Source organism: Vipera berus (assembly GCF_964194415.1).
Source record: "Vipera berus genome assembly, chromosome: 3".
Taxonomy (NCBI): Eukaryota; Metazoa; Chordata; class Lepidosauria; order Squamata; family Viperidae; genus Vipera; species Vipera berus.
The window spans coordinates 40,132,503-40,156,294 of record NC_138204.1 but is presented as its reverse complement, the minus strand read 5'-3'; positions in this window follow the sequence as shown (position 1 = coordinate 40,156,294).

Below are 23,792 nucleotides of genomic sequence, written 5' to 3'. Positions count from 1 at the left end.
GCCGAGTCCTTAGTTAATGCCTGGCAACAGGCTGCTTCGGAGGCGCTCGACCGCGTTGTCCCTTTGCGGCCTCTGACCCGGCGCAAGTCCCGACTCGCTCCTTGGTTCTCCAAGGACCTGCGGGAGATGAAGCGCCAGAGAAGGGGCCTAGAGAGCATTTGGAGAGCCAGTCGGTCCGAGTCTGACCGAACACAGTTAAGATCCTTTTCTAGATCCTATCTTGTGGCAATGAGGGTGGCAAAGCGCGCCTACTTCACCACCCTCATTGCGTCCGCAGATAATCGCCCGGCCGCCCTATTTAGAGTGGTCCGCTCCCTTTTAAGTCAAGAGACGGGAGAGGACCCCCTACATGGACGGGCTGAGGAATTTAGTAAATATCTGGTGGACAAAATTGCTCAGATTCGGGCTGGTCTGGACTCTGACTGGGCAGTATCTAACGAGAGGAAAACGATGAAGTTGGCCAAGTACATTTGGGAAGAGTTCGATCCTGTGACTCCGGATGAAGTGGACAAGATCATGGGGAAACTAAGTGCCGCCACATGTTTGTTGGACCCGTGTCCCTCCTGGCTAGTCTATGCTTCTCGGGAGGTTACACGAGGCTGGCTCCTAGCAGTTATCAATGCCTCACTGAGTGAAGGGTACTTCCCTGCTGCCTTGAAAGAGGCGGTGGTAAGGCCCCTCCTCAAGAAACCGGCACTGGACCCAGCTGTTTTAAACAACTTCCGTCCTGTCTCCAACCTTCGCTTCCTTGCGAAGGTCGTTGAGAGCGTGGTGGCACGACAGCTCCCTTTGAACCTGGAGGAAGCTGAATATCTAGATCCGTACCAATCGGGTTTCAGACCGGGGCACAGCACGGAGACGGCATTGGTCGCGCTGGTGAATGATCTCTGGCGGGCCCGAGATAGAGGTTATTCTTCTGTCCTGGTCCTATTAGATCTATCAGCGGCTTTTGATACCATCGACCATGGTATCTTACTGCGTCGTCTTGAGGGGCTGGGAGTGGGAGGCACCGTTCTGCGTTGGTTCTCCTCCTACCTCTCGGACCGTTCGCAGACGGTGTTGGCAGGAGGGCAGAGGTCAAGCCCTAGGCCTCTTAATTGTGGAGTGCCTCAGGGTTCGGTGCTCTCGCCCCTCCTGTTCAACATCTATATGAAGCCGCTGGGAGAGATCATCCGTAGCTTCGGGGTGAAATATCATCAATATGCTGATGATACCCAGCTATTCATCTCCACCCCGAACCAACCCAGTGATGCCCTCGATGTGATGTCCCGTTGTCTGGAAGCGGTACAGATTTGGATGGGAGAAAACAGGCTTCGACTCAACCCGGCCAAGACTGAGTGGCTGTACATACCGTCATCTCGTTTAGTCCAAGAGGTTCCATCTCTGACTATAGGAGGAGAGATGTTACCTCCCATTGATAAAGCACGCAATCTGGGCGTCCTCCTAGATTCACGACTCAGTTTTGAAGATCACATGGGAACCGTGGCTAGGGGGGCATTTGCCCAGATTCGTCTTATATACCAATTACGCCCCTTTTTGGACCGAGATGCCCTACGTACAGTCACCCACGCACTCGTTACCTCCCGTATTGATTACTGTAATGCTCTCTACATGGGGCTGCCCTTAAAGACCACCCGGAGGCTTCAGCTGGTGCAGAATGCAGCTGCGCGGGTTGTGATGGGAGCTTCCCGATACTCCCATATTACACCCCTCCTGCGGGAGCTGCATTGGCTACCAGTTGCCCTCCGGGTGAGATTTAAGGTGCTGGTACTTACCTTTAAAGCCCTACATGGCTTAGGTCCGGGATACTTGCAGGACCATCTGCTGCCGGGAACAAATTCCCATCGTCCAGTACGCTCACACAGAGAAGGCCTCCTCAGGGTACCGTCAGCTAGGCAATGTCGGCTGGCGACCCCCAGGGGGAGGGCCTTCTCTGTGGGAGCACCAACCCTATGGAATCAGCTCCCCCCTGAGCTTCGGATAGCCCAAAACCTCCAATCCTTTCGCCGCGGCCTCAAAACACACCTGTTCCACCAAGCTGACCTAGACTGACAGGCATCTTAATTAATTTATATTTAGTATTTTTAATTCATTTTTAAATTCTCTAATTTTTTATTGCACTGATGTTCTCAATTTCATTTATCTTGATTTATGCACTTATTATATGTTTTATTGTGAGCCGCCCTGAGTCCTTCAGGAGATAGGGCGGGATATAAATCCCATCAATAAATAAATATATATATATATATATATATATATATATATATATATATATATATATATATATATATATATATATATATATATATATATATATATATATATATATATATATATATATATATATACATACATATATATATACATATACATATATATATATATATATATATATATATATATATATATATATATATATATATATATATATATATATATAAATTATCTTGAGATTACACAATTATTTCTGAGGCACAGTATATAGTTTCAGTTCAAATGATAACCACATTAACAAAGAATATAAACTAAAGCTGATGCAGGGGGTTCCCATGGAAATAACAAAGAAGCAAAATGGTTCTTTTGTTCTAAAAATAAAGTGTTACCAAAACTGAAGAAAAAATCATGTCAGGGGAAAAAAGACTTATAATTTCATTGAAAGAGCATCGTGGCCACTTTAATGCCTTTGTGGATGTCTGAATGTCTCAATGTTCAAAGCCTATTTTTAGTCAATTAATTGAAAATTGCAATTGACATTTCAGAAAAGTTTTGTCAACATTTGTTAAAATTTTAGAGATGGAAAGGAATTTTTTTTGTAAGAGGCTATGTAGACAAACTTTTTGCTAAACAACTAACAAATGTGACATGATAGCAGTGTTCCAATATCTCAGGGGTTGCCACAAAGAAGAGGGAGTCAAGCTATTCTCCAAAGTACCTGAAGGCAGGACAAGAAGCAATGGATGGAAACTAACCAAAGAGAGAAGCAACCTAGAACTAAGAAGAAATTCCCTGACTGTTAGAACAATTAATCAATGGAAGAAGCTGCCTCCAGAAGTTGTGAATGCTCCAACACTGGAAGTTTTTAAGAAGAGACTGGACAACCATTTCTCTGAAATGGTATAGGGTTTCCTGCCTGAGCAGCGGGTTGGACTAGATGACCTCCAAGGTCCCTTCCAACATTATTGTTGTTGTTGTTGTTGTTGTTGTTTTTGCTGTTATAAATTTATGTAGGAAACATACCACAGTAGTAGTGGGAGACTTTAATACCAACCTGATATCAACTGGGAGACAAATTCTGCATCAAACATATTCTTAACCAACCTAGCTGACAACTTTGTCATCCAAAAGGTAGAGGAAGGAACTAGAGGAAAAGCTATACTGGACCTAATTCTTATTGATAGGGAAGAAGTGATAGAGGGAGTTGAAGTTGTTGGAACTTTGGGGAAGAATGACCACATTATATTGGAATTCAATATAATGGAAACACAAGCAATAGAACATAATCCAGCCAGTGTCTTAAACTTTAAAAGAGCTGATTTTAAAAAATTCAGAGACAGCCTAAGAAAAATTCCATAGAGGAAAATCTTAAAGGGGAAAATAACTCAAGAAGTGTGAGAAACTGAAAAATATGATTATAAAAGTCCAGTCCAACAAAATACCATTGAAAAAGAAAAACAAGGAATCCAAGAAGAAACCAGCATGGTTGCATGAAGATCTCTCTGGTAAACTGAAAGACAAAAAGGGCAAGTACAAAAAATGGAAAGAGGGACACATAACTAAGGCAGAGTATCAGTAAATAGCCCAAATCTGCAAAGTTGAGGTCAGGAAGCAAAGGCTCAGAATGAACAAAGACTTGCAACAAAAGTCGAAGATAATAAAAAATGTTTCTTTCAACATATAAATAACAAGAAAAAAGTCAAGGAAACAGTAGGTCCACTTAACAGAGAAGGTGGCAAGGAAGTAACAGGAGGCAAAGAGAAAGCAAAACAGCCTAACTTATTCTTTGCATCAGTCTTCACCCAAAAAGAAACTAAAGCCCAACCTACCAAAAACCTAACTCTAAAAGATAGACTAGCAATAAAAAATAAAACAAGCAAGAAAATGGTTAGAGAACACCTGTCTTATCTTGATGAATATAAATCACCGGGACCTGATAAATTACATCCCAGAGTTCTGAAAGAACTGGCAGATATTATCTCAAAACCACTATACCATATCTTTCAGAAATCCAGGAACAATGGGGAAGTACCTGAGGATTGCAAAAGAGCTGATGTGGTTCCTATCTTAAAAAAACAAAACAAAAACCAAGAAACTGCAGACCAATCAGCCTAACACCAATACTTGGGAATATACTGGAAAAGATCATCAAAAAATAAATCTGCAAACATCTAGAAACAAATAAATTTATAACTAAAACCCAGCACACGGTTGTTAAAAACAGATTATGTCAAACCAATCATATTTCATTCTTTGACAAAATGACTAAATTAGCAGACCAGCAAAATACTTTGGACATAGTATATTTAGACTTCAGCAAGGCAAAGTAGAGGGACGCGGTGGCTCAGTGGGTTAGGACGCTGAGCTTGTCGATCGGAAGGTCGGCAGTTTGGCGGGTCGAATCCCGAGTGCCGCGTAGCAGAGTGAGCGCCTGTTACTCGTCCCAGCTTCTGCCCACCTAGCAGTTCGAAAGCACATAAAAATGCAAGTAGAAAAATAGGGACCACTACGGTGGGAAGGTAACAGCGTTCCGTGCGCCTTTGGCGTCTAGTCATGCCGGCCACATGACCACGGAGATGTCCTCGGACAAGCGCTGGCTCTTCGGCTATGAAACGGAGATGAGCACCGGCCCCTAGAGTCGGAAACGACTAGCACACATGTGCGGGGGAACCTTTACCTTTACCTTTAAGGCAAAGTAGACCACAACCTACTTCTTGGTAAACTAGAAAAAATGTGGGATAAACAGCATTACAACAGATGGATTTTTAACTGGCGACATACGATACTCAATGAGTAGTCCTTAATGGTACTACATTTACAGAGAGGGAAGTAAGCAGTAGGGTACCACAAGGCTCTGTCTTAGCCCCAGTACTTTTCAATATTTTCATAAATGTCTTAGATGAGGGAATAGAAGAGGAACTCGTCAAATTTGCAGGTGACACTAAGTTGGCAAGAATAGCCAGCATCCCAGAAGGCAAGTTCAGGATCCAAATTTTTTTGACAGACTTGAACAATAGTTTCTATCCAACAGTATAAAATTTAATATGGAGAAAAGCAAGGTTTTATATCTGGGCAGGAAAAAATCCAAAGGTACAAGTGAAACCTGGCTCAAAAACAGTAACTGTAAGAGGGACCTTGGAGTCCTAGAGAACGATCACTTAAACATAACTCAGCAGTGTGTGACAGCAGCCAAAAAAAGCTAATATAATCCTTGGTTGTATAAATAGAGGCATAGAATCAAAATCATGTGAATATTAGAACTTTAGTAAAGCCACATCTGGAATACTGCCTCCAGTTTTGGTCACCACATTACAAAAAGATGTTGAGACTTTGGAAACAGTGCAAAGAAGAGCAACTAAGATGATTAAAGGCCTGGAGACTAAAAGATACGAACAGTTGGGTTTGGCTAATTTAGAGAAAAGAAGAAATAGGGGGAACATGATAGCAGCATTCCAGTATTTGAGAGGTTGCCACAAAGAGGAGGGTGTCAATTTATTTCCCAAAGCACCAGAGGGCAGGACAAGAAACAATGGATGGAAACTAATCAAGGACAGAAGCAACCTGGAATTAAGGAGAAACTTCCTAACAGTGAGGACAATTAAGTGAGGCAAGTGGAACAGCTTGTCTTCAGAAGTTGTGGCTGCTTCATCACTGGGAGTTTTAAAGAAAAGACTGGATAGTCACTTGCCTGAAATGGTATAGGGCAGGGGTGTCAAACTGCCAGGCTGCACGCCAGATGCATCATAGCAAAACTGTGCCCACCCTATTGCCGGCAATGGCAAAAAAGTTGTGATATGTCACATGTCACATGACGTTGCTAGTTTGACACCCCTGGTATAGGGTTTCCTGCCTGAGCAGGGGGCTGGACTAGAAGACCTCCAAGCTCTATTCTGATTGATTCTGATTGATTGATGTTCAAATAGATCCTTTTGGGAGAAAAATTAGAAATAGTTTCCTCTGTATGAAATTAGAAATACCTCTTTAAAGCTGGGGATTGCTGAATGCTCCTTTTGGTCCCTGTTATCAACTGAAGAGAGTTTTTTTTTTTAAAGAGCAATTAAGATTAGTCTGACAATCTGCTGCATTAGCATTCCTCTTCAGTGAAATCTTGAAGTGTTTCTGTTTTCATAAGCTAACTGATGTAACATTTTACTGCTCACATCCATAGACTATAATTATTCCTTTATTTGATAGAATTTATGACTAATCTTATTGACAGTTCTCTCCATTCTCTACATCTCTAAAAAGTCAGTTAATTATCAGGCAATGTTAACCCAGACAGGTGGCAACCCAGCACATGGGTTTTAAGTCTTTGTTGCCACTTGCCACCTCGTGGCCTTGATCACTGCAACTTTTTCAGAAACATCAAGTAGCTCCATTGAAATAAACATGGAGGATATCCAAAAGCATTTCTATTTGGAATGATTTTAAACCATTTTAATAATCTCCTTGAAATAGTTACATTAGGTGAGCTTTTGTGAGGAATTTGTCTCTGATGCAAAGCAACAGAATCATATCATCATCATCCCAATAAAAGGGGGTAGTAAAGAAGATAATAAAAAAGATAAGCTTTACTACTTAGGTAAATATACATAGGCATTAGACAGCACTGTGAGAATTAGATGTTCAACAGAGTGATGGCTTAAGAGAAAAAACTGTCCCTGTATCTCAGACATGTCAAACACAAGGCCCGGGGGCCAGATCTGGCCTGCAAACCTATCCTGGAAACAGTGAGGGAATGGCCCCCGCTGCCTTGGCCCTAGCCCAGGCTGGCCAGGAGACAATGTACAATTTCGTAGTGGCCATCTATGCAGAAACACATTCAGTCTTAGCTCCACAAGGCTGTCTGGAAACAGCGAGGAACCAGCCCCTGCCGCATTGGCCCCACCCAGTGGGCACGCGCTGGGGAAGTATCACCCTTTGTAAGGAATGAAGAAATGCACCATCGCCTGTAAGTGGCCAGCCTATGGCCCTGCCTACTTCGGGCAGGCTAGGGGCTGGGCAGTGTTGCTCTTCTCTTCAGATTCATGCCACCCAGCTCTCCTGTGAGGAGAGCACCCCGCTGCCTGCCAAAACCAGGCAGGCTGAGGGCTGGGCAGCATTGCGCAGGTAACATCGACTCTCATGCTGCTCATGGCATCCCCTCCCCCAAAGCCCACCAAGCTGGATATGTGAAGTAGGCGAGGGCCATGTGCTGGCCACTTCCAGGCAATGGTGCATTTCTTCATTCCTCATGAAGGATTACATTTCCCCAGCTGCATTTCTTGTCTGTTTTTCTCCCTCCCTCATCTCAAATATTTTCCCACCACTCTAAGGAAGGAAGGAAGGAAGGAAGGAAGGAAGGAAGGAAGGAAGGAAGGAAGGAAGGAAGGAAGGAAGGAAGGAAGGAGAGGGAGGGTCTCAGGGAAATCCTGCCTTAGTCTTTCACTGCTGCCATTTCAACATCCCCTTTTCCCCTCCTCCTGGCCTATCCTGGGGGGGGGGTCTCCCAACTTATTGCTAAGAAAACTTTGGATACAAAGCCAGGTCTCCTCACGTGGAGAGGGAGTGGGCCTCCCTCTTGACTTTGCCCTCGTACCCATTATGAGCAACCTGGCTAAGGAGAGCAAGCACAGCAGCAGCAGCCTTGAGGAGGTAAGTGTATCTGGGCGCCCCCTTGGGGAAGTGGGGCTGGGCTTAGTGCCACTGGTGCTTGAGGGCTGGGCTGGGCATTTGACCTCCATGCCACGGTCCGCCCCCCACATGGCCTGAGAGGAACAGTGAGGCTCCTCCAGTGGACCATGCCTTGATATTTGCCCCAGTCCCATCTCCTTCTGCCAGAGACCCTCAGTTCTGTCCCACTCCTGCCCAAGCCCCCATAGGTACCCTTGATGTGAATGATGTAGAGCTGGACATGCCCACCCAGTAGGCCACACGCACTTCAGCCATGCCCACCCAGTAGGCCATACCCACCCTCGTCACACCCATCTGGCCCCCCGAGGGCAACCACAATGCTGATGCGGCCCTCAATGAAATTGAGTTTGACACCCCTGCTGTATCTAGTTGTTTTGCCATGCAATGCCGTATAGTGGTATCCCACTATAGTTTATAGCTAGGATATGAGTGGTCTGCAGATATCTTCTGAACCCTACTTTTGACCTGTAAAATATACAGGTTTTCTGTGGAAGGCAGGCTGATTGCAATTGTTCTTTCTGCAGTCCTAACTATCCATTGGAGTCTATATCTGTCTTATTTGATTGCTATACCAAACCAGACAATTATACAAGTGCAAATTATAGATTCAATAATTCCTCTATAAAACTGTATCAACAGCTCTTGGGGCAGTCTGAATTTCCAAGCTGACCCAGGAAGAAGATTCTTTGTTGTGCCTTTTCAATGATGGTTCTAATGTTAGTTATCCATTTCAAGTCCTGGGAAATTATAGAACCCAAAAATATGAAGGCTTCTACTGCTAATGTTGTGCTGTCAAATATAGTAAGTGGTGGTAGAATATAAAGGCGTCTCCTAAAATTTAGTCTCAATTCTACAGTTTTAAGCATGTTCAGCTTGATAGTGTTCCCGCTGCAACACAGGTCCAGTTGTTCAACCTTCTGCTGTATGAGACTCATCACTGTCTCAAATGAAGCCAATGACTTTTGTATCATCTGCAAACTTTAGTACTTTAACAGAGGGATTTCTAGAGGTGTAGTTTTGTTATAGAGAGAATGGAGAGGGCACACAAATCTGAGGGGCATCCGTGCTAATTGCCTAGATGTAATTTTCCCTAGCTTCACCTGTTTCTTCCTATCTGTCAAACAGCTAATAATCCATTTACAAGTATGGACAGGCACAGTGAGTTGAATCAGTTTAGAGTGAAGAATTTGTGCAATGATGCTACTGAATGCTGATGTGAAGTCTATGAAAAGGACCCATGCATAAGTCACCAGGGATTCAAGATGTTGCATGATGTAGTGCAGTGCCATATTGACAGCATCATCTGCCAACCTATTTGTTTGGTAGCAAACTGCAAGGGATCTAACAGTGGATTCATGACTTTCAGGTGGGCCATACTAACTGCTCAAATGTCTTCATAACTACAAATGTCAGAGCAACCACACATCCATCCAGCTCCCTGATGGAGGGTTTCTAAGGAACCAGGATGATGGTAGATCATTTGAAGCAAGAAGGGACATGACACATCTCCAGTGATTTATTAAAGATCCAGCTGAAGATGTGGGCCAGCTGTTCATCACAAGCAAGGAGTTAGTCCATATGGGCCTGGTGCTTTTCCAATCTTTTGTCTATGAAATAGACCCGCATATCTTTTTCTAAGATCACCAGAGTTGGGGAGCCCAGAGGGATGGAGATAGATCAAGGAAATTTGACTACTGTTGGTATATCTGAGGTGGGGAAGGTAGCAGTAGATGACATCAATCTCATCTCAAACCTTCAGTAGAACACTATCAAAGCATATTGATAAATATTATAATTGTATCTTCTAACTATAGCAACAGTAATATAACTATCACCAACCACTAAAACCAGTTAAATTTCTGCATCAATGTCTACATCACTGTGACTCTATAAGGGTTCAGCAATATGCATTTGAATATAAAAGGGCCCACAGAGACATTAAATGATGACTATAGATCTCTCAAATGTCCAGTGAAAGATATTTGTATATATGGATGCATATAGAAATGATGCTAATATTATACAGTATAATAGTTGTGCATGTTTGTACTACTCACAGTATACAACTAGTTCAACATAAATGTTGAACTGGCTAATTCAGATGACTTTTAACATGGTACAATACCTCTTCATGTGAGAAGCACTTAGATTTGAACTTTTGTCCTATGGAATGCTTGTTATTAATCCAAAGATTAAACAGTGCTAATAACCACAGTAGTTTTTTAACCTCTTGGATAAATACAGGAATGCAGATATAATGTTGGATGTGTCAATATCTTCAGATAGAAAGTTTCAACCTAATGCAGCTATTTTCTAGTATTCTGCCATAAAAAGTCAAATAATTAGTTTTCTTGGTGTGACCATTGAATAGGAAATGAAGGTGAATATACTTAATTTTGCTGCCAATGTCCCAACTACGATGCAAGGCCAACTGTTTCATTAGAATATTTATATTGAGGAATGAAGGTCTGGCTTGGAAAAAAATGAATCCTAGATATCTAAAGCCATTAATCACAAATGCATGAAAAGCAGACACAGCACAGTAATTCAAAATACAATTTTTAGGGAATGCAATTTCAAGTTTAAGTTGCCTTTTAACTAAAATAGTTGGAAGTGAAAAACAATAGATTGGGAGGATGGTGATGAATTGCTGCTAACAGCATGTACATACTATGCCCTTTAGATGTTCCTGTCCCATGCTGATACTGGCTAGACTCTAAGCCAAGTCTAGAATTTCTAAGGAAATTCTGTCTGGAATTTCAATGGCAACTTGCCAGAGGTTCAGTTTAGACAAATAGTAGCTACAGGCCCCCACTGGCACTTCTTGGACTGCTTTGTCCACTCTACTTTCCATGCCAGAAGAAATCAATTACCAATAACTTTGCTTTCTCTAGGCAGATCCTAATGGACATATATATTTTATGTATGTATCTATGTATGTTTATGTGTTGTGTACACAGATTCACACCCACACATATATACGAGCACACACAAATATAAAATACTTATAAAATGTTAATTTACATATGCAAAGTTAAACCATAAAAATGTATACATATATACAAAAACCAGCATTTATTTTTATTTCTTTTAAAATGACCCTTTCTTACATTCAGCCTGTTTTGGCTTAGCATATCCACAGCAATTTTTCATATAGAAGACATTCAGCTAATTAGCAGTGGTGTTCCAATATAATACTGATTGTAACATTACTCTAGCATTCAGAATGTCACTAGTTTAAAGCAGAAGAAATGTTTCCAATATTTGATGACAGTGATCATTACAATCCAATAATCCAGTATTCTAGTGGCTATAATATAATAAACAGAATCACCCGCGAGAAACATTATTATGATTTAAAAGTTGTTTTTGTGGATGTGAAAGAGAATCGTTTATATTGGCAGATTGGGATCAGTTTTTTAATTTTATAAATGGTGTGCCATACTTTGGTCATGTACAGTATGTCTGTGTATTCCCTGCACACTTTTGGAGAGTGGCTTATTGGACAGAGGAACAACTACATGACTGGTTTCAACTGAAGTTGACAACGTTAGTGTGACACAGTGAGGAACATTGTACAGAATTTGTTTCTGTCTTTACATTTTTTCTTTTCTTTCTATTATTTCTTCCCTCTTCGATACAGGATTCTTTTGTAGAATCATAGAATGTAACAAATCCTTGGAAGTCATCTAATCCAATCTTTGTCAACCTTGACAATTTGAAAATGTGAGGTTTTCAACTTCCAAAATTTCCCAGTCAGCATGCACACAAATGAATTATATATAATCTTGTCCACTAATATTTCATCACAATAGGTAACATTCTTACATTATTATGTTCTTCCTTCACTTCTCTTGCCTGTGGCATGAACAATTGTCTTTGGAAGACAGAACTATCTATGATTAGTAGCTAAAACAGCAGAAAAATCAGTTCCATGAATGCAACTTGAATACTCTAACTTCCCACTAACTTGTCCCCTCTTATTTCAGGCTTTCAGCTTTCATTGTATGTGTGTAAATGGGAATAGGTCTGCTTCAGATTTTAGAAATATGTCTACTGTACAAATTCAGGTGACATTCTCAACATCTCAAGTTCTATTTTGCCAAAATGTTTTTGGCAAAGCTTCTTGGATGAGAAGCGAAACATCTTCAAAGAAAAAAAAGAAAGTCCAGTTGCCTCCTGAAAAAGCACCTTTGGGACAACCAGGACCTGGATGACTGAGAATCTCCACAGACATTTAGCTATACACTTTGGGATGAACATCCTTCGAATGGTGCAGGTGTATGAATGGATTTCCAGAAAACATTGCAGACTACAGAAACCATTTGTGCTTAGGTTTGACATGCAGACAACACAGACTTATCCCCAACAGCCTGCATTGTCTTCAACAGTGAAGGGACACAGGACAGAAAACATCCTGCAGCCAAGAAGGCTCCACACACATTTTCACTACTCAGGTGACCCTGATGACATAGATAAACCTCTAGGCCTCAAGGATTCTCTAAAAGAATGCAAATGACCAGCTGTCTGCAAGGAATATAAATCCTTTCATTGTGCACCTTCCAGTCAGAGCTGAAGAAGCTTCTTGGATGAGAAGCAAAATGTTTTCAAAGAAAAACAAGAGTCCAGTTGCCTCCTGAAAAAGCACTTTTGGGTTCCCCTAATATCATATATGTCAAAGGAGTAAATAAAAAACAACTCCTTATCAGAGGTCAATGAACCGTGGTTCATTTGACGCATGGTGCACAACAGGTAAAAGAAAGAAAGCCCGAAACATATTCTACTGTAAAAAACTTTAATCAGAAAAGAAAGACTCTTAAATGACTACATGCTCTATCTCACCAGACAGCACAGAGAGAAAGAAGAAGAAGAAAAACTTTGTTCGGACATGCGCGCATGGTAGTAGAGCCAGATATGAAACCAAAACATGGTTAAACATGTGACACTCACCATGGTTACAATGATAACAGCACAGCTGCAGAGCAGACTGCAACGTGCTTAACTGACAAAAACATAAAAAACGCAGTGACAATATATCTCTTGTTTTGTAAAAAAATATTCATGAAAAAGTTTTGCACTATTGTATTAACAATATTTTAAAAATGGAAGCAAGTTACTTACTGCCAATTTATACAACTTTTAATTTGAGTTATATCCTTTCCTGCCCTGTAATTCATTCTGCTGAATTTCTGATTTTAATTTTTAGAAATACAGCAGTTTTCACTTTACTTAGAAGAAAAGTAAGCCTTAAGAGAATGTCTCAATAGATGCTATTTTGCTGGGAGGAAAATGGGAGTGAAATGAAATGGTTTGGGTAAGTATAATATGATAGCTCCATATGATTATATGGGGAAAATATAATCTTTTATCATTCTTTCACATGGTTTGGACTATTTCCAGCTCTTTGAGTTTTGATTTTTTTTAGTATATCTATAATGGAAGAAAAAATAGTTTTCCTATGCATGAAAGTGTAAGAATAACAAATATTTGTTAAGTGGACTGAATAAAAAAAGTAAGATCTTGTCCATGTAAATAACTGAAGTGCCTACCAAGTCAAATATTTAATTTTCCTAGACAACGGTATAAAATAAAGTGAGGTAAGAAGGCAGTTTAACACAAGGGGAGCTGTTTGCACATGTAAATTCGATTTGAGAGTGAAAGTTCTTTCAATAAATCTGATATTGGATATTGTCTGCAAGATCTCTCCGGTGGCATTAATCTGATATTATTTCATCTTACTAGAGATGTACAGACATAGTGCTTTTATATAATATAAAGAAATACAGACAGCTCTGTTTGACTATTTCTCTAAAAGAGACTCTAAAAGAGACAACTTTTTTTTCTGCTTTCCTTCCCATCCTGGTGTTTTACATTGTAATAGTAAGCTGAGTTATTTAAAGGACTGATGTTTCTGTAAGTCAATGGGGATCACTATTTTTACCGGTTTATTTATTATTTTCAAAACTGCCTGATTCCTTATTGACAGTTTACAGATTTTTAAAAACTCAAAGAAACAAAGCATATCAAGAAAAAAGAGAGAGCTGACCCAATAGAAAACCCAACGGATAAACCCAACAAGCAAATGACAATGCAAAACCAAAGGGAATCAGTCACCATCCTAGCCCAAAACCTGGGACCATAAACAGTCTTTAGCAGTAGGCAAAAAGTCAAAAAGATGGAACAGTATGAGTTTTTAGGGGCTATCATTCCACAGGGAAGAAGCCAGAGACACCAGCCTACTGGCAGATGGGCACTTTTCCTTTCACTTGAAAGACATATGACAAAAACTTCTGCTACTGTCATAAAGAGTTAAGCAATCAGTATGCTAGCAGGAGCAAAGAAATCCCCATTCTCAGTCAAACCATTAATCCATCTATGTCATTCAATATCCATTGATTAATAATGAACTTCAGATAGATTTTTGTCACCAGCTAGGAATAGATGAATCTGTCACTATCCAATTATCATCATCTAACAACATAGCTAGTAAATACTTTTCCTAGTTATGCATGCCTTTTGTGTCCATTTTAGTTATTTTTTGCATTCAATGAACAATTTTTGAGTTGCAAACAACACCGAAAACTTCCAGTGGCTCCAGTGTTCAACCTGATTTCAGTTCACATATAGGCTTTGGAAACACATAAACAAGCATTTATGTGGATGAATTTAAATTAATATTTGCAGATCTATCCATCATGTTTATTCCAGCCCTACTATGGAGGCTGGGGAATTTAAACCTGGGAGTTTTGGACCTACAACAGAGAGTTCTCCATGATATCTGTATGCTATGATGTATTTCCAGTTACTCTTCTTTGTTGGTTCTCCAGATGCTGCATTTGTTAAAGTACCAGGCTACCGAATTTAAAACTTATTTGTTCCAGAACTTTATACTTTTTAATTCCAGGTCCATACTTGCAAACAAGGCAAGGATCTAATGAATTAGAGAAAGGTAAAACTGTATTCTTCTTCTCTTTCACTATGCATAAATCAAATCCACATATTAATCAGCTACCATCTTCATTATAATGATAATGATACCATGATAATACATTTTCAGATCACAAAATGTGAATAGCAAAGGAGGTTGATAGACTCTATCTCAAACATAAATGCGCAGCATTTGGTCAACTTGCTGGTCTAAAATAAACTTTAAAAATATCAACAAAGAAATCTATTCTAAAACTTTCTGACAAAGAGATACAGAGATTGAAGCTCAATTTGCAAGAGAAGAGATTCAGGAGATTTTTATGTATCATTTGTTTTCAGAAACTTCAACTATCAAAAGTACCAAAAAGCAAACAACTACCCTTTTACCTAGTAAGAAATGGCAGATAGGAAGATACTGGTAGGGAAATCAAATGAGGAACAGGAGGAAAATATAAATGAATGTAAACTCTACTGGATAAAATTCCCCACTGAAAATAGTTATCATTCAGAAGGTAAGAAAATAATCCTACATTAAAATAAATTAAGTACAATAAACCTAGGATTCCTTTTATATATTAAGTGGTTATGCAGAAACAGCATATTTCTGGTCAACACAGCATGGCTGCACAGCAGAATATGAAAACCTCCAGCCTGACTACTTAATGCTCAGGAAGAATGCAAATTTTCTACATATATCTCCTTGCTGAATGTGTCAGAGGGTGCTTCTGTCATTTTTTTTTAAAAAAAGAAGTAGCTTTTCACTGCTTTGAAACATATAACATTAAGTTCTGAGTTTAACCCAGTAGAGATTATTTGATTTTTCATGGCAAGAGATCATAGGTATGAGAAAGTAAATAAATGATGGTCTGTTCCACATTATGTGTAGGTGGACCAGATAGATAGATAGATAGATAGATAGATAGATAGATAGATAGATAGATAGATAGATAGATAGATAGATAGATAGATAGATAGATAGATAGATAGATAGATAGATTAGATAGATAGATGATAGATAGATAGATAGATAGATAGATAGATAGATAGATAGATAGATAGATAGATAGATAGATAGATAGATAGATAGACAGAGATTATATAGATATATAGATATGTATGTATTTTCATTACATATTGATTATTTGCTCTATGCTCATTGAAGTGGTGAACTGTATTTTTCACTACTATTTCTCAATTTAGAGTAAATTCACATGATACAAGAAACAAATGCATGAATGACTGTGCCATTCAAAGTTTATGCTTTGAGCATAAAGTGCAAACTTGGAGTGTTCTGCCCTTTGATCCACAATAGAAAAAAAGTAAGATATTTAAACAGTTAAACAGGAAAGAATGGGTACATTGATTTCCTTGATGCACATTCCATTGGAAATACCTCCCCGTTGATAGGGCTCGCAACTTGGGCGTCCTCCTGGATTCACGGCTCAGTTTAGAAGACCACATAGGTGCCGTGACCAGGGGGGCTTTTGCCCAGGTTCGCCTGGTGCGCCAGTTGCGGCCCTATCTGGACCGAGATGCCCTACGCACAGTCACTCATGCGCTCGTGACCTCTTGTGACCTCTCGCTCTCTACATGGGGCTGCCCTTGAGGACCCCTTGGAGGCTTCAGCTGGTGCAGAATGCAGCCGCACGAGTTGTGATGGGAGTCTCCCGATACTCCCGTGTAACGCCTCTTCTCCGCGAGCTGCATTGGCTTCCAGTTGCCCTCCGGGTGAGATTCAAGGTGCTGGTGATGACCTATAAAGCCCTACATGGCATGGGTCCGGATTATCTCAGGGAACACCTGCTGCCAGCATCAACTTCCCATCGTCCTGTGCGCTCCCATACAGAGGCCCTCCTTAGGGTGCCGCCGGTTAGGGAGTGCCGGTGGGTGATCTCCAGAGGGAGGGCATTCTCTGTGGGTGCGCCTGCCATTTGGAATGATTTACCTGTGGAACTCTGGACTGCCCCCGATCTGTGTTCATTTCTCCGGGACCTGAAAACCTGGCTTTTCGATTTATCAGGCCTGGACTGAAGGGGTTTTAGCTTTTTAAATATTGTTTTAATTGTTGGGCTTAATTAATTTAATTTATTTTAATTTTATATTATCTTTTATATTGTATTTTATGATGCCCTGTAAACCACCCTGAGTCCTTCGGGAATAGGGCGGTATAGAAATCTAATTAAATAAATAAATAAATAAATAAATAAATAAATAAATAAATAAATAAATAAATAAATAAATTTGCAACATATTAGTCATACTGTATATCCATATTTTGCAGACTTCTTGGAAATGCAAACCTGTCTTTTCTGGACTTCCATCTGCAGTAACAATAATATTCTAAATCAAGGATTAATTTTAGAGCAAGTCCTATTCTTCATCATGAGTCCAGGGTAACTAACATAAAATATCTTTAACTTGAGTCTGATCAGTTTGTAGTGCCTGTCTAAATCAAGAAAGCCACTGCAAACTGATCAGACTCAAGTTAAGGATATAAGAGCCCTACTAGATCAGAGCATAAATGCATATAATTTATCTTCATTTGTGTTATACCTGCTTATTAGATGCCTCCAAGGTTCTTTCAGAATATGAGAACACGAAAACATTTAAATGTGACACAAAATATACAAGGGATGGGTCAGTCTAATATACCTTTTAGGATAAAAAAATGTTCCCTTTTGGCATTAAGATTACTACCAGTAAGGAAGAGATAATAATAATAATAATAATAATAATAATAATAATAATAATAATAATAATAATAATAATAATAATAACAACAACAACAACAACAACAACAACAACAACAACAATAATAACAACAATAATAACAACAATAATAATAATAATGGTGGTGGTGATGATGATTACGATGGAAGGGACTTGGAGGTCATCTAGTCCAATCCCCTGCTCAGGCAAGAAACCCTATACCATTTCAGACAAATGGTTCTCCAATCTCTTCTTAAAAACTTCCAGTGTTGGAGTATTCACAGCTTCTGGAGGCAGGTTCTTCCATTGATTAATTGTTCTAACTGTCAGAAAATTTCTCCTTAGTTCTAGGTTGCTTCTCTCTTTGGTTAGTTTCCATCCGTTGCTTCTTGTCCTGCCTTCAGGTGCTTTGGAGAATAGCCTGACTCCCTTTTCTTTGTGGCAACTCCTGAGATATTGGAACACTACTATCATGTCACCCCTCAATGAGTGCACACTGTGTAGCTCAGTTTCCTCCATTCCCAGAATTGTGTTTAATTGGCTGGATGAAGTTACATTATTCCACCCAAATGAGAATCTTGTTTGCACATTATCCCTGAATGAATGGAGTTTGTAACTAAATTCAAGTAAGTGTGGTTACAGTTTCTGAGCATGGTTGAAATGTTCCCATTATAATAAGACTCAGTAGACCAGGCCACTGCACATATCCCATCTCCCCTCCATTACTACAAGTAATAGTTAAACTGAGTTTTGAGTGTGTGTTATGTGCTCTAAAATATAAAAACATTTCAGCATCACAGTATATTATAACTAAGCATAAAGGGACTGCATATTTCCTGTAGACTGATAGACAAGTCTTCTTGATCAACCAGTGTCATCTTCTGGAACCCAGGAAGCATAGATTCTATGTTGTGGCTCCTGCCCCCTAGAATAAGGTACCCCCTGAAATATGGATGCCTCCCATTCAGATAGCATTTCAGAAGATGTTAAAGACTGTCTGTTCTCCCAAGCTTTGGGGTCAGATACATGAAACCTCCTTATTAGATATGTTTGTCATATGTTAAATTTATTTTGATCTTGTTTGGATTGCTATTCTATTTATTTTTCTTGTTGCATGTCTATTTATTTTGGTGTAGTTGGCTTGGAGTCAGCTGGCATTAAAGCAGAAATAAAAAATGTAAACAAATATATCATATTGCTAAAACTGTACCTCAGAGTGGCTGATGATCTTGTCCAGTGGTTTCATATAAATATTAAAAAAGAAAAAAAGAAACCCTGTGGTACAATAGGTTGTCCTTACATCCTCACCACCATTAACTGAAACTATCTACTAAATAAGGAACTGACCCAATCTCTATTGGTAATTCAGTTAGATAACATGGTCAATGGAATGAAAACTGCCAAGAGATCCAAAAGGATGAGAATGTGTTACCCTTATCCAAGTCCCCACATACGTTATCAAGAAGAGAAACCATTTCAGTTCTATGTTCAGGCCTAAAGCCAGATTGAAAAGAGTCCAGAAAATCCATTTTATCAGCAGTGAAAATTTCTTAGATCCAAGTAATTCTTTGTGATTACTTCTCTACCTGTTATTTTCAGCACCAAGGATGGCCACTGATCCAATAAGCCAGGGGCAGAAGACAAACAAAATATCACCCTATTCACTTCCATGGGTCTCAGGTAACTGCATAAAATGGTGACCCAGTGACTTTGTCCTTGCAGAGTCATATCATTGATGAATCTGAGTGACTTTGTTAGTGTACTGTTGTACAAATTAAACAGAATAGCCCAATGGAGGATCTTCATATTGCCTCTTTTCCAGAAAGGAGACCATCACCCAAAATAGGTCCCCTGGATTACAGCCTGATAATCCAAAAAGGAAGGAGAACTAAGCAGAATTTACCATCCTTATTGCCATGGAGCAGGCTTGCCCATGGATTATGTGTCTGGAACCGAGTGAAGTCTTATTATTTTATCATTTTCTTTGTTTTGAAGATTTTGTTCCTTGTTAGCCATTCAGAGTTATCTGGCAGGTGAGCAGCTATATACATTTAAAAAATTAATACAGTTCTTACCTTTAATCATAACAGAATTTGATTAGTCCGGGAAAAATCAAAGCAAAAAAAAAAAAAAGCAAAGCAAAAAACTTAATTTTATAGACAATGTTGCATGGCTCACTGGTCTCTGATATTTCCAAAGAAGATTGCAAATATTTCTTTAAATGAAATTCTACTTTCTACATTGAGCTAGAGAAATCTAGCTTGGTACAGGATGGGTTACCATGGTTCCTGAACTGGAACAAAATGCTGTGATGAGTGAAAAACTACCTTTCAGTTTATTCCTCCCTCTCATTTTCCATTTTATTCCAATAAAAGCACCATTCTATTCCCTCTACATTGAACAGTTTTAATTGAGATAGGTTTTGAGCTAGGCATTCCAAAGGAGTTATACAAAGACATAGGCATACGTGCAGATTCTTTGAGTCAGCTAATGTTTTGGGAAATCTGCTGTTTTGTTCAAGGATTGGGACATTGTAGATTTAAATTCTATTGTTTTTGAGAACAGTAATTGTTTGAACATTTCCTTCACTGCTCTCAAGAACGTGGTCAAAAGTTGTACTGCTCAGTTCAAAGTATTGTTAATTTAGCTGGAAATTCAACAGACAGACCACAGGACTGCGGACAAACTGTGTTCTTGTTTATTTTACTCAGAATTTCTCCTGCATGCTATGAAGTCTACCTGTACTTTATTATGAGGTAAGGGGTTGAAAGATTATAGGTCTAAAAGGACTTATAAATTCAGGCTTGAAAAGAAAGCCAGACCATGTCCTCATATTCCTCCCAGTGCCATATACTCAAATGGTCTGTTCCCAAAGTTTGGGCATTAGTACATTTATAAAAAGTATCCATGCAAGTACAGTTGTACTCAGGATTCCAGTTCAAGAACGTCTGGCACTCTCCCATTCAGCCATCATTATTTAGCATGACAGCCTGAAACAGGCCTTGAATGGCATTTGACTGAATAGGCTTTGATCCTTCAGCAATTCAATGGGATTCGGTTGACAGGACTGAATGAGTCAGAATATCAAAGTGGAATATAAACTCCAGCACAAAGATTGCAAGAGATATCTTCATGCAGTTATATCTTCATGCAAGAAGATTTCTATCAATAATTTCAACAATTATAATAAAAACAACAATATCATTGTGAATTAATAGATAAAACATATTGAACCTTGATTGTGTTGATTCAGCTCCAAGCCATTCTATGAAATTATTGGATGATCTTAAGTGATTCATTCCATCTCAGTTTCAATATTCTTATAGGACAAAATATTAATGAATGATCTAATAGGATATGAATCAGCTAATCATACATTACAGAAAGCCAAAACAGAACAAAATTTTACTTCTGTCTGTTTTAGCCAAGATGGTTCTGTCTACAAATTTGATTCAGACTATTTCACTAATATGAAATATGAACTGCAGTCTGAACTGGAAAAGTGGTTGAAATTCTGTTCTGGAGATTGAAGCAGCCTTTTAGGGGCTGCATGGAAAATAATAGTTTTAGACCTAATCCTTGCAAGAAATTGTTGCTGTGGTATAAAAACTAATACCAATTGAAGTTCCATCCTTAGTTCTGGATGAAATTGCCTTCTCCCATGCAGAGTTGGTTCAGAGCTGTCTTCTTGGATGCATGGCTTATGCTCAAAGAACAGTTGGAAACTGGGGCAGACATACAGCTTCATCTGGGGTTCAGTCATTTCTGGATTTGGAGACATTATTGACAGTCACTCATGTCTTGGTTATCTCTTATTTAAATTATTGCAGCTTACTGTGCATGGCATTAACCCTGAAGACACCCAGAAGGTAGAATTGATCCAAAATACAGCTTGCCCATATGGCAGCTCTACTATGAAATGCTTTATTTGCTGGTTGACCATTTGTCATCATTTTGTCAGCCAACCCTTCTTAGCAATTCTTTCACAGCTCCCCCAAGATCATCTCTAAATTCTTTTACATTATTTATTGCTGTTATTCCTACACGACCCAACTCAGGACATTGATTCCCCCCCACACACACACCCAAAAACCTTATTCCAAATGGCATCTACTTGTCCACTTGGGCTGGAAGGAAAAGCCCACTCCATGTTCTGATTCTTAGGTACTATAATCAACTGGGAGCATGGGAATAAGCCTTTACCATTGCTGCCCCACTTTTCTTGAGTAACATAACCTTGGAGATCAGAACACCCATGCCTTGCAATGATTTTGGACAGTTATAAAGATCTACATTTTCAAAAGACCTTTGGGAGTTGATGTGAATTTTGGTTCTTCTTGGCTCCTGTTAATTATTAGGTTTTGATTTGCCAATTATTTATTATTTCATGTTTAACCTTGTTTCTCTATAATGGTGTATAAGCTGCTTAGTATCATTTAACTGAAGCAGAATGTAAGCATTAGCAGATAAATAGTAAGTTAGCAAATAAATGTGTTATCTTTTTGAATAGTTATGTATTGTACACAACTAAGGACCACATTATGGGACATGTCCAAGGGTTATAATCAGGGATAATGAGGGATATGGATAGATCTATGCCATGTATTTGGATATAATGGTTTGACACTCCTTTGCACAGCTTGACATTCCTTTAGACAACTTGACTGATGTCATATACCAACAATACATTATTATTATTTTAAAAAAAATGTTAAATTATGAAGCAATGTAAATTTAATACCTATTTCCCATGTTTTGTCCCATGTTTTTATATTTATCTTATACTCAAAATCTATAGTCTAGTTTGAGAAGAATATTCTCAATACTTCTCAAGACATCTGGAAACCTTCAAAATTCAGTGGAAGTACCCTTCAGCTCTTTCAAAGTCTATATTAGGATTACATTCACCAAGGCATCTGTTTTTTCTTAGCCTTTTCCACTATACAAGAAGCAGTGGCAGCTGGTCCACAAGGGAATATGGTAAGGGACTGGCTCACAGTAACATTGATTTACCACTATTGCCATCAACCTGAATGATTATGGCCACTCACCTTCCTTCAGCAAGAGGGCCATAAAAATTTGCAAAAAATGTAACCAACAACCCTTGATCATAAATTTTGAACTATTTAGAAGCCTCCATGGATCTTATGCATCAAAAATGTGAGAACAGCCTTCTTACTTGTCTTTGGTATTACAAAACTGACAGCACAATTTAAGAACCAGAGAATTCAACTCTCAACAATCTCAAATATACCACCAGACAGTGTGTGTGTGTGTATTCACCTCATACTGAAGAGAAAGCTTTTGTATTGTTTAATTGAGCCAGTCTCCTGGACACTATCTGATTGATCAGGATAATTTCCCTTTCCAATTTACAGCAGGAAGGAAGGAACAAGAGATTTACTCCTTTAGATTTACTCCTTTAGAATTGTGGCAACCACTTCAGCATTTATTGAGATTGCTTGGGAGGTGTATCCAGGACATTGAGAAATAGAGGGCCAAGTTGCATGATACATACATAGGACCTGCACTATCTATTGAATGCATCATTAATTTATTTCTCTCTTAGCAGCTCCCAGGAAAGATGATTTGTTCATAGTTGCCTTCTGAAGTCTAGGACATCCCAAACTATGGGATCATTATTAAGTCAGGTTTGCTGGTGTGGAGAACTAAGTAGAGTGGCAAAGACTCGAAGAAGTTGGATCAGCTCTAGCAAATCAAATCAATAGAGCATGCTATACATTTGCAGGACATGTAAGGTACAGAAAACAGACCAGTATGGATACTCAAAGGAACACTGCTTCAGCAGGAATTCAAATGAAGCATCCTTTTGAACAGCAAAAAACAACTACTTCTATTCTGTAGAGTGGAGTGGCCACACCACTTCAGATAGCAGCAATTTATGTTCAAAAAGAAGGAGCCATTTATAATGCAAATTGGCACTGTTTCTACTCTTCATCAAGGTGATGAAGACATTTTGAAGCACTGAGGCACAATAAAACAACCCCTTGAGGGTAAACACATCATTGAGAAGAATTGCTCATAATCTGGCCAAAAGAAGCCATTTCTCAAAATGATAAATATGATAGACTGCCTGCCAAGTTTATAACTGTGGTATGTTCAGGCAATTGTAGGTTTCACAGAGAGCTGAGCCATTCACATAAACCTGTCTCTTGCTGATTTTAAATACTGGGTCAAAACTATTGTGGTATGGTGATGGGTATACAATTAGTATCTGAAAATGAAACCTGCTTTTCTTTCCCTATTTT